The sequence below is a fragment of the Sceloporus undulatus genome, chromosome 3, assembly GCF_019175285.1.
Source record: "Sceloporus undulatus isolate JIND9_A2432 ecotype Alabama chromosome 3, SceUnd_v1.1, whole genome shotgun sequence".
Lineage (NCBI taxonomy): Eukaryota > Metazoa > Chordata > Lepidosauria > Squamata > Phrynosomatidae > Sceloporus > Sceloporus undulatus.
Genome location: NC_056524.1, coordinates 212,004,881 through 212,023,051, shown reverse-complemented (window position 1 = coordinate 212,023,051; position 18,171 = coordinate 212,004,881). Strand labels below are relative to the sequence as shown.

General features: G+C 39.8%; 1 pseudogene; it reads left to right on the top strand.

Moving 5' to 3' along the window:
• The first annotated feature begins 9,804 nt into the window (after positions 1 to 9,804).
• Positions 9,805 to 11,883, top strand: LOC121925935 (annotated as a pseudogene).
• The last annotated feature ends 6,288 nt before the right edge of the window (positions 11,884 to 18,171 follow it).

Genomic DNA, 18,171 nt, shown 5'->3' with positions numbered 1-18,171 from the left:
AAATGTTCCAAAAAAGTATAAATTTACCTTGATGTTCCATTTTTATTAGGGAAACCATTTTGCTTTGTCATTATATTTAATGGGACTTGAGCATACACGGATTTTGTTATACATGGAGGATCTTGGAACCAAACCCCAGCGTATAACAAGGGTCCACTGTAAAAGGAAGGGGGAAAGGGTGGCATTCTTAAGTACAGACTTATTTTAGCATGAACTTTCATGGATTACAATTCTCTTTTTCAGAGGTATTGATGGAGTACAATATTGAAGGCTCAGGATATGTGTGAGTGTGTGTGTGTGTGTGTGAAGTTATATAGTTGGATGGGTGGGTGGATGGGTGACTGGAGACAGAAAAAGGAGGGAATAAACTGGTGGTTGACAACTCTGAGAAATGGGGATCCTCTTGACTCCTGTTTGGCATCACACCACCACAACTGTCCTAATATTGGGTGTGATGTAGAAGGTAATTTCTGAACAATTTAGATGCAGTTTGGAGGAAAGTTATCCTTTAAGATTCCAAGCTCTGATTGTAAGTGACAGTGGGTGATAGGACAGTTGGACTGAATGGTGTGACTGGAGTAACGTGTTTTCATGTGTTGCTGGATACAGAAGATTTCAGTCAAGGACTACAGATTCCCCAGGCCTGAACTAAAGAATTGTTACTTTGGAGGATGTATTTCCATTCAAAGAGTGAAGGGTGCTTTGAGATGAACAACTCTAAAAGCTGTCCTTTCTCTCCTTTTTTAAAAAAAATCTTAGCACGCAGAAGAATTAAAACAGTAAGGTGTGGTGTAGAAACATGGGAGCATTACAACTGGAGGTCTGTGTTGTTTTGACTCTCTTCCCAACAAAAATCCATGTTTCAGGCAGGGCAGTTTCAGGATAAAAGTGTTATGGGTTTTACCCCCCTGAAGATGCCCTGGTGTGGTGTGATACGTGTGTTTCTTAGATTCAATTAGGATCCATTTCCTTCTGTTTCTCACTCTGTGTGTCCGTGTGTGTGTGTGTGAGAGAGAGAGAGAGAGAGAGAGAGATTTCCACACCCACTTGCAGCCATTCAAAAAGAGTGGATACTGTCTGAAGTATTTTCTGACTACCTGATGTCCATTGCTTGCCCATTTCTAAAACACTGGAAAACTTGGGCTTGTTTTACCTTGCTATATTTTCAGAGCTATCTGTTTAATTGCAACAGGAGGATGGCAAGAATGACTTGGTGGCTCCATCCTGAGAATGCAATAGGAACAGGGAACATCCAGCAGTTAGAAATGCTTGGGCAAAGGACTGTGAGCTGAGCCAGCCTGATCTGAAGCTATGAAGAGAGGCAATTCACATGGGATCCTCCTGCTGGGATTTCTACAGAGTCCCCTCTTCACTATAAATCCCTCAGATCTGGGTGGGATGAGGTGTTGTCTTTGGAGCATCTAGCAGAAATGACCAGAGGACCCCAGGACCTCCTTCCCTCCCCTCCCCCTTCAACTGGAATTGCTCTCAAACAAATGAAACTGTGTGTAATTAATGGGCCAGGGGGCTGGACAGGTCCCACATGAAAGCGTTTCCTGGACTTCTCCTTCATTTGCATGGCATCAGAAGCTGTTCAGAAGGTGTGACTTTTCCCACAGGGGAGCCCTTGGCTCAATGGCACCATAAAGGCAGCACTTTGTAACTAGAATGAATTAAAGGAATGGGGAGGGCCCATGGAGTGGGAGGAGGGAATCAGGCATGAAAGCTGACCCATATGCAATAAACTAGCATTCTGGGCCCATCCGTGAAGACTCAAGGCATATAAGAGATTGTCTCACTAGCTTTCACTGGAGCTTGCAAATGTTTTTGTTTTTTGGACCACATCTACCAAAACCTTCCAAAATCTTCTGGAAGTTGTGGTGCATTGAAAGTAACTTTTAAAAGCTCGGTTCTGTTCCATCTTTGGCCCATGGTACTGGGCTCATTTCATATTAAATTCCTGGTTCATACAGCCTCTGGACCTGGGGAAGTTAGTTGAGGTCTGAGCTCGCTTTGTCTGACAAAGAGTTTTGGGAAGGTTGCATAGTCCTGCCCCTTGACAGGAGTGGATGAAAGTAGACATCTTTGCTCTCTTTGACCAGAGGACCAACAAGGGTCAGATCAGATATTTTCCCTCAAAGAGAAGAGAGCCTTTGGATTTCCCACAGCCTTTTCCTAAAGGCTATGAGAAACCAAGGAAACATGAAACGCTGGCAGTATGTATTTCTTCATATAAACATAGTCAGTGTGGTGCAGTGGTTTGAGTGTTGGACTGGGACACCAGGAGCTCACTGGGGGACCTTTGACAAGTTGCACTTTTTCATCTTCAGATGAAGGTGCTGGCAAAACTCTGAACAAGTCTTGCACAGAAAACCCATGATATGTTTGCCTCAGAGTTGCCATAAACTGGAAAGGAATTGAAAGTACATAACAGACAAATGTGTTCAGCTGCCTAATATTTTCAATGTATTCAAATCAGTTTTTTTAAAATCTCCACAAGATTTCTTTTTTTATGAACATAGTGTAAGCACTCATATTTATAACATCTAAATGACTTTATGCATCACTTTATGCAGCATGCACAAATATATTTTATTTAGGGTGATTTCAGATTAGGATTTTATTATGTTAGGAATAAGAAATGTATTTTGTAACCATTTTGTCTTTTTTCCTGAAGAGATTTTCTGAGATAAGAAAAAAAAAGATAGAAAAATCAGTTGGAGGGGGACTCAGGTACAGTTAAGAGTGGAGGATGACACTGTGTAAAAACTTTATAAAATTCAATGAACGAGGGAGGGCTATGCCATGATAAAAACCTCCAGCTTCATCTGCCATTTGTCACAATTTGGACTGGGAACACTGCGAGCAAATGAGTTCAGAAAGCCTGCAACATGCACTTCAGCCTATATCATTATCAGAGCTTGGAAATGTTTCATTTTGGACAACAGTTCCTAGAATTATTCAATCATGCTGCCAGAGGAATTCTCAAAATGATAGTCTAAGAAAGAAATTTTTCCAGACTCTGTTTGCAATATTGTAAGATATACTGAGAGGTTTCTTTGTGGCTGCACATAGTTTCATTGATGTACCTGAAATGTTCTTCAGCAGGACAGCCTAAGTTATTTCTGATGGTTGGCCAATTCTTGTTTATGTCCTGGAGCAGTTGTGAAAGCAGACATCCTGTAGGAAAACAAAGAGCTTGGAAAAATTACTTTTTGGACTGTACTACCCAGAATCCTCCAGCAAGCATCTGTGGGGGTCTGGGGATTAAACTTCAATAAATAAACAAACAAATACATAAATAATTTCCCCAAGCTTTGATGGAAAGTGGGGAAAAGCTAAACCAATACAGTATAAGAAAAAAGGACCCAGTGGTTGAGTTGAAGGTTAGGTTCAACTTCATACTCTGTGTGACCCATGGCAAGTCATACTCACACTTGAAGGTTTCTGATCTCCGGCAGAAGGTAAGTCAATTGACAGTAATGTTTGGAGGCTGCTAGAGTGCATTTTAGTTCCTCTTTGGAATGGGGAAGATCACTTGGTGAAGCTGTGACATCAACCAATAAGCAAGAATGGGGCCAGACTACACACATTTGAAACTACTTGTCTCAGACTACAAGTATGTAATATTTCACTTGGCCTTTCTGTTTTTCCCATTTCCTAGGCTAGTGCATTTCCCTCTCAAACTCTTTCTTTCAGCCTCTTTCTCGCCCCCTCCTCTTAGCTCCTTCAAAGCAAAAGTATCCTGATATAGATGGGGGCTCTCCTTCAACTCAGAGGGTAGCAGCAGGAGGTGTTCCAAGCTGGGGTTTGACTGGTGGGGGGTTGTGGAACATCCTGGTGTTTTCACAGCCACTTTGCTAACATTTCTTCATGTTCTCAGTGTAAATTAAAAATGCTAGGCCATCATTATCTAATTAATTAACATGAATGCCACTCTCTTTTCATCATGATAAAGGCTAGGAAGCCTGCCACTGGTCCTTGCTAGACAATCACTTTGTTTCTATTACAATGGAATTACAATTCCCATTTATTTCTTACACAGAGTGTTTCTTCCAGGTTACACTTCCATGCAGCATCCTTTCTGCTGAAATTTTTTTCCCTTTCCTTCCCAACTCCAGCCACTACTGAAATTTCTGCATGGAACATTGTTTAAGGAATGCGCAGTGCCGATGGTCGGTTTTTTTGAGCATCTATAGCAACTTTCCCCAAAATAAAACTTTCTGATGTGTTGGACTATAACTCCCAATCATTCTCAGACCAATGCCCTCCAGATGTGTCCAGTGTTTCTACTGGCTGGAATGATGGGTTGTAGTACACAACATCTGGAAGCATCAGATCAGGGAAGGCTGGCCTATTAATTCCATCAGTTATGATGCCCACTGCACTCTTTTTTATCTGCATCATTTTAATATTGATGTTTATCACAACTATACTCTTAAGTGCTACTATTCCACTTTGACTCCTCTAGCTGCCTCCTGTTGCATTGTGGATTTGCAGTTTTAAGGAGGGGTATTTAGAATTCTCTGCCTGAGAATTCTAAATACTCCTGCTTAAAACTGCCAATCCCAGAGGCAACGGAGGCAGCTAGAGGAGTCAAGTGGAATAGTAGCACTTTAAGAGTTAGTGTGATAAACATCACTGACCTCCTCCCTTTGCATTTTTAATGTATATTTGAAGGCTGGACACCCCCTAAGGATGTTCCTACATTAAAGACACAATAATGTGCTCCTTTTCTAAAAGGTATGAATAGCAGCATAGCTAATTATCAATTTCCACCTATTATTTATACATGAATGCATACATTTTTAACCTGGGGAGGGAGAGTGTGTCCATGTCTGCTACGTGATGCTATAATGTTCATCCACATTGATTGTAGGTGAAAACCAACCAAACTATCAACAGTAGTGCCATTATCTTCCTCCCGAAGAGATATCCCTCTGTCACTTGCTATCCACATGACATTCCACATATACTTCCCTTTTAGGTGAAGGGAGTCATAGCTCGTGACAGAGCATATATGTTTGCATATGGGAGGTCTCATATTTGATTCCTAGCTTTGGCAGATTTTCTGGGAAGGACCCTGGAGATGTAGCCAGGATTTTAGGAAGGGGGGGGTTCAGACTAAGTACCACCATTATAATGGGGCTTGGGTGCGGCGGCGCCGCAGCAAGCACCATTCATTTTTCTAATGGAAGGGGGGTCCGGACCCCAAGATCCCCCCCCCTTGGCTACATCCCTGCTGGACATGGAGAGCTGCTGCCAATCAAGTGGACTATGTTGAGCTAAATATCTATTCTCACTGCAAAGGCACTTATTCCCGTGTTACTACACTGTGGAAGCTAGCAGAGTGTATTACTAAGAAAGAAATTCGTGTCTAATTATTGAGAAAAGCTGTTATGGTGTGTGTTTGGGACTGTGTAATTCTCATTCATTACAAACTTACTATAACGTATTATGATACAATCTGAGCTTGTAAAGTCGAAGGCTTTCATGGCCGGCATCCATAGTTTTTTGTGTTTTTCGGGCTATGTGGCTATGTTCTAGCAGAGATTCTTTCTGACATTTCGCCAGCCTCTGTGCCTGGCATCTTCAGAGATGCTTTGCCTGGAAAAATTAGGTGTACGTCGGCCCTTCTTATACACGGATTTTTATTACACGGATTCAAGCATACACGGTTTGAAATGTTCCAAAAAGTATAAATTTACCTTGATGTTCCATTTTTTATTAGGGACACCATTTTGTATGTCATTATACTTAATGGGACTTGAGCATACACAGATTTTGTTACACGGGATCTTGGAACTACCCCAGCGTATAACAAGGATCCACTGTATTATACTGTGTGAGCCTGGGAATGCAGGAGTGATTTGCATTGTTCTGTGCTGATGGCTGGCCTCAGGCTGGGAGGCTAATGCAAAAGAGACCAATTAGTAGACATTAATCCTCGTTTGCATTAGCCTCCCAATGCAGTGTACCAAATCTGGAGGGCTGTATTTTGCATACTTCAGTAATGTCCATCTAGGATCAGTCAGAACAATCAAGAGGAGAGATGATTTTTGCTGAAGGAGATCAAGGCAGAGAAAATGTGTCAACCACATTCACTCTGGCCATAAGGTCTTTGCTTTATTTGCCAGTGGCTTTTTTATTATTATTAAAAGGTAAAATGGCATGTTATATAGCAATTCTAGAAGGTCTCATGTTCAGATGTTCAGGCTCAGGCCAATACTTGCTTAGCTTCAGAGATGGAAAGGTACCAAGTACATTTTTTAAAAGTTCTTACTGATTTTTTTAAAATCTCCCTTGGAATAAATGGATGTGATTTTTTTTATAGGAGCTAGAAGTGGGGATGGATGTGGGAGCCCAAGAAGAGAGGTCATATTTACTCCTCTTTTAACAATACACAGTAAAGCAATCAAATACAAGGATTCATCTTTCATCTTTAAGGCTTTGGTTTGCTGCTTACAGTCCACATAAAGTGACACCCAACTGGGAGAGAGAGACCGTTTGCTAACAGCTTGTGAACCTCTGTTTATTGCCTCTTATCACTGCCTTGCCTGCTAATTTTGACACAGAGTGAATTGCTGAGCACCTTGGTCTCTGTGAAGCAATGACTTGAAATCAGTCGTTACCACAATTAACAACCAGTTTGGCTTCAGGTCAGCCTGTTAACTATCAGGCCATCAAGAGCTGGTAATGATTGATTTCTCAGCAGTTGTGCCTTGAATAGAGGAGCCAAAGACCTGTGGAACATTAGGCCAGTTCTCTGTGAAGGGCATCTGGCTCAAAGATGGACACTAAAGGCGGGGGATGAAGACCAGGATACCTGCACCATCCCAAATCAATTCAATGTTAGCCCCAAAGTTTTTTGCAATGATTAGATTGCAGCAGACATTGGAAACTGAGGGGTTTGGGGAGTTGTAATCCAAAAGGCTTCCAGACTCTGTGGTCTAGCTACAGGGCTTGGTTTTTTCCTGCTGTACCACCCTTTTTTGGGAACTCCCTTCACTGAAATTTTGGGTTAGTTTGTTTCCAAGGAAATTTCTACCATGAATTATCTATCTTTCCTTCCTTCCTTCCTTCCTTCCTTCCTTCCTTCCTTCTTTTTTTTCTCAGAAGCCATTGCTGTTGTCAGGTGATCTACACATTTTTTTTCCTATTCTACCTCTATTGACTTGACAGCCAGCCTGGTATAGTGGTTTGAGCATTGGAATATGACTCTGGAGACCAAGGTTCAAACCCCTGCCCAGCCATGGAAACCCACTGGGTGACTGTGGGTAAGGCATCTTCTCTGAGCCTCAGAAGAAGATAAAAGGCAAACAACCTCGGAACAAAACTTGCCAAGAAAAAACCCAACTTGATAGGTTTTCTTAGGATCACCATAAGTTGGAAATAACATGAAGGTACACAACAACAATTTTTAATTGTGATTTCACAAGTTCTTAGTTGTATTGCTTGTTGTTTGCAGTGTTTGTGATGAGTAAAGGTGCATATTTTTATATTTCAAAAAATACATTCAGAATTCTGTTTCACTGACCTGAAGGTAGATTTTGTTTTGTTTTGTTGTTAAAGCTGGCATCATTCAAATGTAACTTGAAGAAGTGTTATATTGGCCAGGGCAAAAGATATTGAAGCAATGATCCACTGCTTTATGCTGCTTTAGAAAGATTTTTTGATTAATTCATGACAGTCATATCCTTCTTTTACTTCAAGGATCACTATATGTATCATCACACACATGCAGACCTTCCTCTCCCCCCTTCCCCCCCTCCTTTTTTTCTTTTTAGAGTCCTGTGAGGTAAATTAGAAAGACTGGCATAAGATTCTTCTAGTGACATTCATGAGTGAATGGAGATTCAAACCGAGGTTACTTCAATCCAAAGTCTTGTTCACACTATACAGTTATAGTACTTTGATCCCACTTTAACTAATATGTCTCCATCCTATGAAACTCTTGGATTTGTACTCTTATGAAGGGCATTTAGAAGTCTCTATCAGAGAGTGTTACTGCTTCCCACGGTTAAAGTGCAATGCTGTAACCCTACCTTGATCTGCAGGGAGAGGAGGGGAAATAATAATAATAATAATAATAATAATAATGATGATGATGCTATAATTGTGTAAGAAACCCTCATCTGACAATTTAAGCACTGTGTTATATTGGTTCTCCATAGTTTCATTCTGATGTTAGCCAGTAGATGGGCAAAACTCCTCTCCAATTTTGAAATACATACTGTTTTAACATATGGTAAGAAAACCTGAAAAGTTCAGATGTTGGGCTCAGCTCAGTGTCCTCGATAGCTGAGTGTTTCTCCAGTTTTTAAGCCTCTGGGATCTAAATAAGCTAAAAAAACTTCTGAGATCTAAAAAACTAGGAAGAGCTTTGTAAAAACTAAGAAGAAAGTGGGGTGGCTACATAGCTTTCTGAGTTTTTAGAAACTATGTAAATTCTGTGTTATGAATATGTATCTGTGTTTGGATACTGAATATTTTGTTTACTTTTTTTGTAAAGAGTTAAGTTGTTGTCTTATATCTATATTTATTATTTTTAGAAGAGAAGGCATCAGTAAACTTACATTAACTTTGGGTTGGGTTGGGTTGCCAAAACTTTGTTTACCACTGAAAACCTGAAAGGACATTGAATTGATTTTGCAAGATGGAAATCTATATCCAGTCCAGACCACTGTGTGAAAACGTGAGCTTCAGCTTTGCACTGTGCATACTTGGATATGTTTTTTTTAAACAACAACAACAACAACAACAAATTCTATGACATGGATCAGACTAAGATTATTGCAAGCCTTAAGAAAAAAGTGATCATAATATGAAGTTATTTATATTCCAAAACTTGTCTTGATCTGGAAAATTACAGAAATATTGGTAGAAATGATGCCCATTTTTTAATTTCAGTGTACGGGGCATCCTTTAACACTGCAAAACTAGGCTGCAATGGGAGCATCTGGTCAGCAGTTATCTGTCCAAACCTGTTTCTTTCCCCTTGTCTCTAGATCTACACTGCATTTCTCAGAGTGACTATTTAGGTCTACAACATTGTTTCTGGTACTTAAGGGCTTTGTATCTCATATGATCAAAGCTGTTGGGTCAAGCTGTAGCATGTAAAGGAGAGGAAAGAGGCTGACACCTGTTTGAAAACGCTTAGAAAACACAGAAAATGCACTACAGTGATGGAATATCCCCAACCTTGTGAAATGTATACACATACACACACCATCACAAGATGTGTGTGTGGGGGCGGCGGAATCTGAGATGCAGAAGATATGCAGTGAGTTTGTGAGAGATCCAACAATCAAATCTTATCTCAAGAACTAGACTCCCCAAGTATCGCCACTGTGAAGACAAAGCCAGACTTCAGGATAGTGCTTAGGAGAAAACCCCAAGATAAATCTACTATGAAGTTAGAAGTTTCATTTGGGGCAGGAAAAATTACATATCTGAGGACTGTTTTACACATTACATGGCAGCAAACCCAGTTGTAAATTCAATAGGGACCTAGAGCCAATCCTGGCTCCCTGACAAGTCCATTGTATGAACACATGGATTGTTCCAAACATGTGCTAGTCACATTCACATGTTCAGCTTTTAAGCTTACTTTGAAACCTTCATAGGTATGTGCAGCTAAAAATGGTATACATCAAGTTGCCTTAAATTCTTGTACCCAGTGTTTTAGATAGTCAAGAAAATTCATTCCATAGTTTTAATTAGATTATCATGAATTTCAGTTTTAGATTTCAAAAAGTGTGCTTTGATTGTGACATTGCTTTGGGGAAAGGTTTTTATTGAATCATGGGATATGCTCATGTGAGGAAGTATCATGGCATAGATTTTGTCAGGGACTCTAGATGAGAACTATGATACTAATTTTTCCTAGGGAATACACTAGTTGTGCTCACACATCACAGAAAGGCATAGTTTGTTGTTTTAACTATGAATTGTTCCACAGATAACCAAACACATCACAGTTTATTTCTTCCGTTTCTGGTCTGATTCTCCATTTCAGCACTTATTTCATAGTGGGCACAAACCCATGGACAAGCCGTCTCTGGATTCAGATGTAATACTGAATTATGGTTTAAATAAACATGCTAGAGTTTATAAGCCAGCAACAAACCGTGGAGGTGGCTAACAAGCCATGGTTTGTTTGTGAGAATAGTTTTAGACACAACAAGCCAAAATCAACAAAACACAAGCCAATTTCCTGTTATGTGTGAATCCAGACATTGAGTGTTCTGTGCAAGCATCTACCACATAATTAATTAATTTATTATAGATCTCCCTATAGAAACAATAGCACCCACAAAACATTTTGCTCTGGGTGTGCATTCTGGATGCATCAAAATAACTGGGTACAACGATTACGGGCAACAAAGTCCTCTGAAGTGACTGGGGCATACTTTTAAGATTCTAAGGGTTAGAACATAAGTAGACCTTTTTGATGTGCTGAGAACACATATACACATGTATATTTTCCATAATGTTTCATTTGGGCTTTATTTTTTTTAAAAAACCAAACAAAACACAAAGATTGTGACCATAGCTCATCATCTTTCATTAGGGGACACATTTATAAGCCAACTATCCAAATGAAAAAGAGATACATATCAGTCCTGACAAGTAAGGCCCTGTAACAAATATGAAGTGGGGTAGGGAGAGAAATCAACATGATAGATCTATAGATTTCTGAAAACAGTATCTAACAAAAGTTCTCTTTCTCCTCCTGATTTCCTAGAAATAAAAGGGAATGTACTGGATTGCATCCATTTGGATTTTAGGAAAATATTTAGTAGAACAAGATAAATTATTGTCCAAACACTTTTCAAAATGTTTTGCTAATGGGCAAACTTTCTAGTTGCAGAGAACAAATCAACTGAATCTCTCAGGGATCAGTCTTTAGGTCTGTTATATTCAGTAATATTATTCTGGGGAGGAAAGTAGGTTGATGAAATCTGCAGATAACTAGGAAGCATTGCTATTTCAGGGATGGACCAGGAAATTATGCAGCATGGATCAGATGATCTCATGAACTGGAGCAAGAAAAAGAGAATGCTATTCATTAGGGGGGGAGGAGTATAAGGTCATACAAAATTGGTCAGCACCTGGGGGGCTCATCAACTAAAAACTATGGAGGAGGGAAAATATGTTGGGTAGTAGTTGCTTAGAAAATTGCCATGAGCTGTCCAGTATGGATGCAAAGAGGACAAGTGGATTCCTGATTGCAATTTCCAAGTCAGAAGAGAAAATCATATGTGGTCAAGGCACTGATGAGACTACATGTGAATTTTTTGTCTACAGTTTTTCTTTGTGTGTGCGTGTGTTTTAAAGGTTGATTTCAAGCAGCAAAAACTGCTAAGAAGAACAGCTAAGATTAGTTCTTCAAAAAGAAGAAGGGTCAGTTTTTCAGTTCTGCCTTAGTACAGAGTGCACAAGGTGCTGAGTCCTTCTAAAGAAGCTAAGGCCAATTCCCAGCCAGTAACCAGCACTGCTCACCAATCCTCGACAAGGCCTCCATCTCTAAATCCACCCGCATCTATTTCATCCTCATCTTGTGGTAACAAGAAGTCAACCTCAGTGAAGGACAAAATTAATACTATTGTCAGAGCAGCTGGAGTAAATGTTGGTGTTTTCTGGCCTTGTCTCTCTGCAAAGGTATTAGCCAACAGTGATGGGTGTTCAACTAGCAGCCAACAGTGACATTGGAAGTCTCATCTGTAACCTAGAGGTTGGTGGTGGTGCTCCAGCTGCTTCAGCCCCTGCTGGTGGTGGGCACCTGCTGGTTGTGCTGCTCCTGCTGAGGAGAAGAAAGAGAAAGAGAAGAAAGAATCAGAAGAATCCGATGATGACATGGGCTTCTGTGTTTTTGAGTAAGCTAACTTCTGTATGCTAATAAAATAAAATAGAAAGTATGAATTATAAGAAAAAGGAGGAGAAAATGGAGAATGGTCAGAATCCTGTTGGGAAATTATAAATGCATTTGTAACTGTCTGGTATTCAAGATCCCTACACATTCTCTAGTTTAAGGGACACATACTAGGGATGGTAAAAGTTCCTTAATCGTCATTTACTGGGTTGCAGCCACTGCAGTTAACAGGAATCTGTTCCTTTGTCACTTGGGAAGCATCCGACTGATGTTCCCACCCTGCTTGACACAAGCAATCTCCAGTGCAAGGGGGAATTGCAATAGGGGTTCTACTTCTACCTGTCACAATGGTGATCACTCATGGGAGTGAGTGAGAATATCAGTCAGCTGCTTCCCAAGTGACAGCAGAACAGATCCCCATCCCTCAGAGCAGCTGCAACCAAGGAAGTAAGGATTTGTGAGTGGGTGGGCCTGGATTCACTATGTAGCACTGAAACTATGGCGTGTTACAGAGCATAGTAACTATGGCGGTTCCTGGACGCAGCCGAAAAGAAGCTCCAAAATTGTGCTTCTTTCTGCGCCCTGGAAGTGGCGCCATGAGGCGCTAGTCACACACTTGCAGCATCACTTCCGCCACATGATGTCCGGACACTACGCGTCCGCGACATCAAAATGGCGCCTCCCATGTGGAACAGGCACCGCCATTTTGTATGGACTCGGTCCGTACTAGGGTTAGGGGCATCAGGAAGTGACGCCCCTTTTTAACCCTAGTAAGGACCCAGTCCGTACTATAGGCCCGTCTGTAACGGGCCACAGGTACTTACCTGTTTGTAAAGAGCTGTATATGAAACATATATGAATTTTGTGTTTACACCTGGGTCTCACTTCCAAGATATCTCATTATGTATATATATGCAAATGCAGGTATTCCAAAATCAACCAAACAAAACAAACCACCTGAAAAGCAATACACTTCTGGTCCAAAACATTTAGGATAATGGAGACTCATCCTGTACCTGGAAAATCCAAGGCACATGGTACGGCCAAAGCTCACCAGCTGGGTAGTGAAGCAGTGGCACCCTAATGATGTAACAGTGTACTGGATGGTGGAAACACCCAAACACATTCTTTGACAAGAGAAGGGGGATGATGCAGCACTCCCACAACCTTCCACAGAAGGAGAAATCTCCAACCCCATTACAGGACAGGGATGATGTGACAGTAGCAATGGGAGCATCTACAACACACACACACACACACACAAGGATACAATGGCAATGTGCATAAAGTGACCCCACATATTAAAAAATTGCTTGTATGCTGATATTCTTGTGTGAAGTAAGCTGCTATGAAGCTTTGTTTTTTAAAAAAATCAGTAAGCCATGGGACACCTCAGTATGATCCCAGTAAATTAAGCCCATTTTGATGTAGCATTAATATGCATATAGTATATTCTATAAAAAAGGTACACTTAAAATAAAGGGGAAAGTATGGTACTGGGATCCTTGTGGCTGCCTTCTTAAGTTTAGGGGAATGTCACAACTTTATTCAAAGAATAACTGGCATAACAAAACAACAACAATGATAATAAAAAATAATCATTGGATATTAGTACTGCCCCACCAATATGGTTCTGCAGTCATCTGATCTTACTTGGATTTTTATCCATTTAAATGAGAGTAAAATCCAATTAAGTGAAAGCAACACTTTCCAAATATTTACTGTACAGAAAACAGCAATAAAAGTTGGGCGCATAAGCAGTGTCAAGAAGCTAAGATCCTCAACAGAAGATGTCATGACCTTCCAAAGACTTAACATCAGTTTTCAACCCTCCTCCATGATTAACTGGTCTAATAAGGGATGGGGTGCCACTGAGATGGGAAACCTAACATGCTCTGGCAGCAGCTGTTAAATACAGTGCCCCTGGCACAGACTCCTGAGAATCTGAGAGACAACATGGGTAAGATGATACAACTTCTGCAGGTAAGCATTTGCAAGTATCTTAGTTTCAAAGAGCTCTGTGAACCAGCAAAAAATGCCAACTCTCACCACAGAAGTCTGTCCAATAAAAAGTATCGCTTTCCATGCTTTGTATCGTACAATTCCACTGACCAAGAGAAAGCATCTTGAGAGACTGAACAAATGCCTACAAAGAGAGGGACATACAGACTGAATTAGCAAATCTGATTTCAGTAGGCTAGGTTGCCTTTGGACCAGAAGCTTCAACAACCTAATTGCAGCAGAGTTTGGCAGTAATGTGCTACAAGTAACAACCTTGCCTGTAATACATTACTTCTGGAATAAGGAAGAGTCAACAACAATTTTAGAAAAGAATATACTACACATAATATAGTTATTCTCTCCCTGGCATAAGGAGGAACATTTACTCATTACTATAACTTGTTCCAAGAAAATGGGAAGCTTAGGGGAACATTTGAGGGGACCTTTTTTCTCCCAAATTTCCTTTCTGATTCACCTGGATTTTTGTTCTTCATTTTTAATTGAATCAAAAGTTAATAAAAACACAACCACAAAAAAGAAGAAGAAGAAGAAGAAAAAGAAAGAAAGAAACATATACCCTTATTCAAAATGCTTGGCAACAGAAGTGTTTGGGATTTCTGATATTTTCAGATTCTGGAATATTTGCATATGCATAATGAGATATCTTGAAGATGGGACCTAAGTCTAAACATGAAATTTATTTATGTTTTGTATATACATTATACACATAGCCTGAAGGTAATTTTAAACATAGTATTTTTAATAATTGTGTGCATTAAACAAAGTTTGTGTACACTTAACCATCAGAAAACAAAGGTGTTACTATTTCAACCAACTATGTGAACAATTTTGGAATTTGACGTGCTTCAGATTTCAGAATTCTGGATAAGGGAGAGTCAACCTATTTGTACACACACACACACACATACACAGAGAATATCTTTGTTTCCTGCTGCATGGTTGTTGTTTTTCAAATTAGTGTTTGATTCTTTTAAAAAAAGAAAAGAAAGAAAAATCCAGTAGTGGATAATAGTAATGAGTTACTACTGCAAATTATAATGATTCATAGCAAGAATTCCTTTTGGAAAATAACATACATGAAATTTTGTACATAATATGCAAAGAGATCTTGCAACACCTTTGAGATTAATTGAAAGATAGACATTGGTAGTATAAGCTTCCGTAGACTTGAGCCTACTTTCTCAGATGAAAGAAAACAGGTTGGTAGCATAATCTTTTATACACTTACATTTGCGTCCTAAAATTTCTCAGTTAATCTCAAAGGGTGCTCTTCTGAAATACTCCTAAAGTATCAGATCCTGTTTGATCCTGAAAACTAAGCAGGATCAGCCCTGGTTAGTACATGGATGGGAGACCACCAATGAATACCAGGTGCTGTTGGCAATATTTCAGTGGAAGGAACTGGCAAAATCACCCCTGAATATTGCATGCCTAAGAAAACTATGAAATTAACCGGGTCACCATAAGTCAAGGGGTGACTTGAAGATAATATACAGATTAATTGATTATTTGAAAATAACATTCCAAGGTCTGAATTATAGGATTAGTACAGAGAAGGGAATATTGGCATGTCATAAAAGAATGAGACGGATTGCACCTGCTCTAAGGTGCAGCTCCTCTACACAGCTATTAAAAGTACAAAAGCCTTGGATTTCTTTGCAGCCTATTTTCCCACCATCACAGCCAATCTGTTTGGATTGATGAGAAGACCAAAAGGTTTTTCTCTCATCCAGACATGATAAGGCATATCTCTTCTCTTTTTCTCCTTCTGTTTGTGAATCTCTATATTAATGTGCTTTAAGTTAACACATGCACATGTAGCAATTGTAAGTTCTTTTTCTTTAGCTTCTGGCTCCTGTACCTTCAAAAATTATGTGAAACTGAGTGAAAAGGAGACAACCAAAAGGCAATGCTTTTCTCCAACATGGAAATGTATGTACTGTTGAGGAGGAGGGATTTCACCTGTTGAATTACTCATTGTTACATAGCTGTGAAAGACACAGGAGGTCCTCTAAGGCAGGATGGGGAGGTTATCTCACAGAAAAGTATTAGCCACTCTTAAGATTTGTGTGTGCATGCACATGTGTGTCTTCAAGTCTTTTACCTTCATGTTTTCTGTCGATTTATGATGAGCCCATGAATTTAAACATAAAGAAAACAAAGATAATGACCATGGAGAATTTACACAAATTCCACCTAGACAATGAGGAAACAAATAGTAAATGAGTTCTCATACCTAGGATCAAACATTGATCGGAGTGAGTCAAGAAATCATAAGACTAAGAAAGGGATAGGCAGCTATGAAAGAACTAGAAAAGATCCTAAAATGTAAAGATATACAACTGAGCATGAAAGTTAGAATCATACAAGCCATTCTATTCCCTGTTACCATGTGTGGATGTGAGAACTGGGCAGTTAAGAAAGTGGATAGGAAGAAAATCAATTTATTCAAAATGTGGTGCTGGAAAAGAATGCTGAGGATATCATGGATTGCCAAGAAGTCAGACAAACGGATCCTAGAACAGATCAAACCAGAAATCTCTCTGGAAGCCAAGATGACTAGACTAAGGCTGTCGTAGTTTGACCACATCATGAGAAGTCATGACTTACTGGAAGAAATAATAATGCTAGGAAAGATGGAGGGAAGCAGAAAGAGATAAAGGCCACATGCTAGATGGATGGTTTCTATAAAAGAGGTAATGGGTATGGATTTGTAGAAACTGTGCAGAGCAGTGGAGGATAGGGATCTTGGAGATGTCTCATCTACAGGGTCGCCATGGGTTGAGATTGACTTGAGGGTGGATAACAACAACAAAATATATGACTTTATATATACACACATTCAAAATTACCCATTGATTTTGTAGTGGTCAGAGTGTGGGACTATGACTCTGGAGGCTAGGGTTCATATCCATGCTCAAGCGTGGAAATCCACTGGGTGACAAATCACCCCAGAAGCAGACAAAGGCAAACCTGCTCTGCTCATGAAAATCCAGTGATAGGTTTATCTTCTTGTTGTGTGCCTTCAAGTCATTTCTGACTTATGGTGACCCTAAGGTGAAGCTGTCATGGGGTCTTTTTGACAAGATTTGTTCAGAGGATGTTTACCTTTGCCTTCTCTTGAGGCTGAGATTATGTGACTTGCCCAAGTTCACCCAGTGGGTTTCACGGCCAAGCTGGGAATAAAATCTTGGTCTCCAGAGTCATAGTCCAACACTTAAACCACAACATCATGTTGTTTTAAATTGGAAATGACTTGAAAGCACACAACAACAATAGATTTTATACTAATTAATAACAATTTCCTTTTTTTCTCTAAAAGGTCAGACAACTTTGCAATCTGGTTGCAGATAGTTCTTTCAGAAACTGATTATTTTCACCAAAATCTAACTGCAAGTCACAACTAGAGTACACTTATTACTTCAATGGAATTTGCATATGTGCTGATTTGCTATTCAGCAATCAATTTAATGAATCTCCTCTAGTTGTCATTAACAACAGGAGATACACATCTATCTGTTAAAAAGTTGGCCTTATATAATAAGTTCCTTCATCTTTACTCAGAAGAGTTAAAGCACTCAGAACAATTTTTTTCAGAATTTCTTTACATGCCACCTATATATATATATATGCCACCAATTCCTTCCTCTTGGATGGTTGGTAAGAAGCAATGGAAATTATCTGGTGACAGGGACTTTAGTTAAAGGCCATTCTCCTTCTACAGACCAAGGGAGGGGCACTGGGAAACAAACTCAGCATGAAAAATTCACCTCAAAGATTAGAAAGTTTGCTAAACTCTCCTGGCACTTTGCAAATTCCTGCAAGTGATAAACTTGGAAGTTGAGCTATTGAAAACCAGATGACTCCAGTAAGGCTCTTTAGGAGCAAACCATAGATAGGAATTTGAAATCAACAACCCTCTCACAGAGCTTCTGGGAATTTGCCACTTGGAGGTGAAATAGGAAGGGACTAGCCTAATAATTGAGTGAGGGATGCACTTTCTCTCATTTTTCTGACTTGAATGGTAGGTCTTAACTGGAGCTTGGGAAGTTACTATGTTGATATGGCAATGATTGCTAGGGATTTTGGGTCTTGTGCTCCAAAAAAGTAGCATACTTTCATTGTTTCCACAATATATGACCTTGGGTTTCTCCAGCTTTCACCAGTCATTACCTCCATGTCACTTGAGCCATTCTTTGGACGGGTGGGGAGCTGTTAACAGCAATTCCTTGAATCAGTACTTGGGCTCTTCCAAAGGTTTATTTAAATAGGGA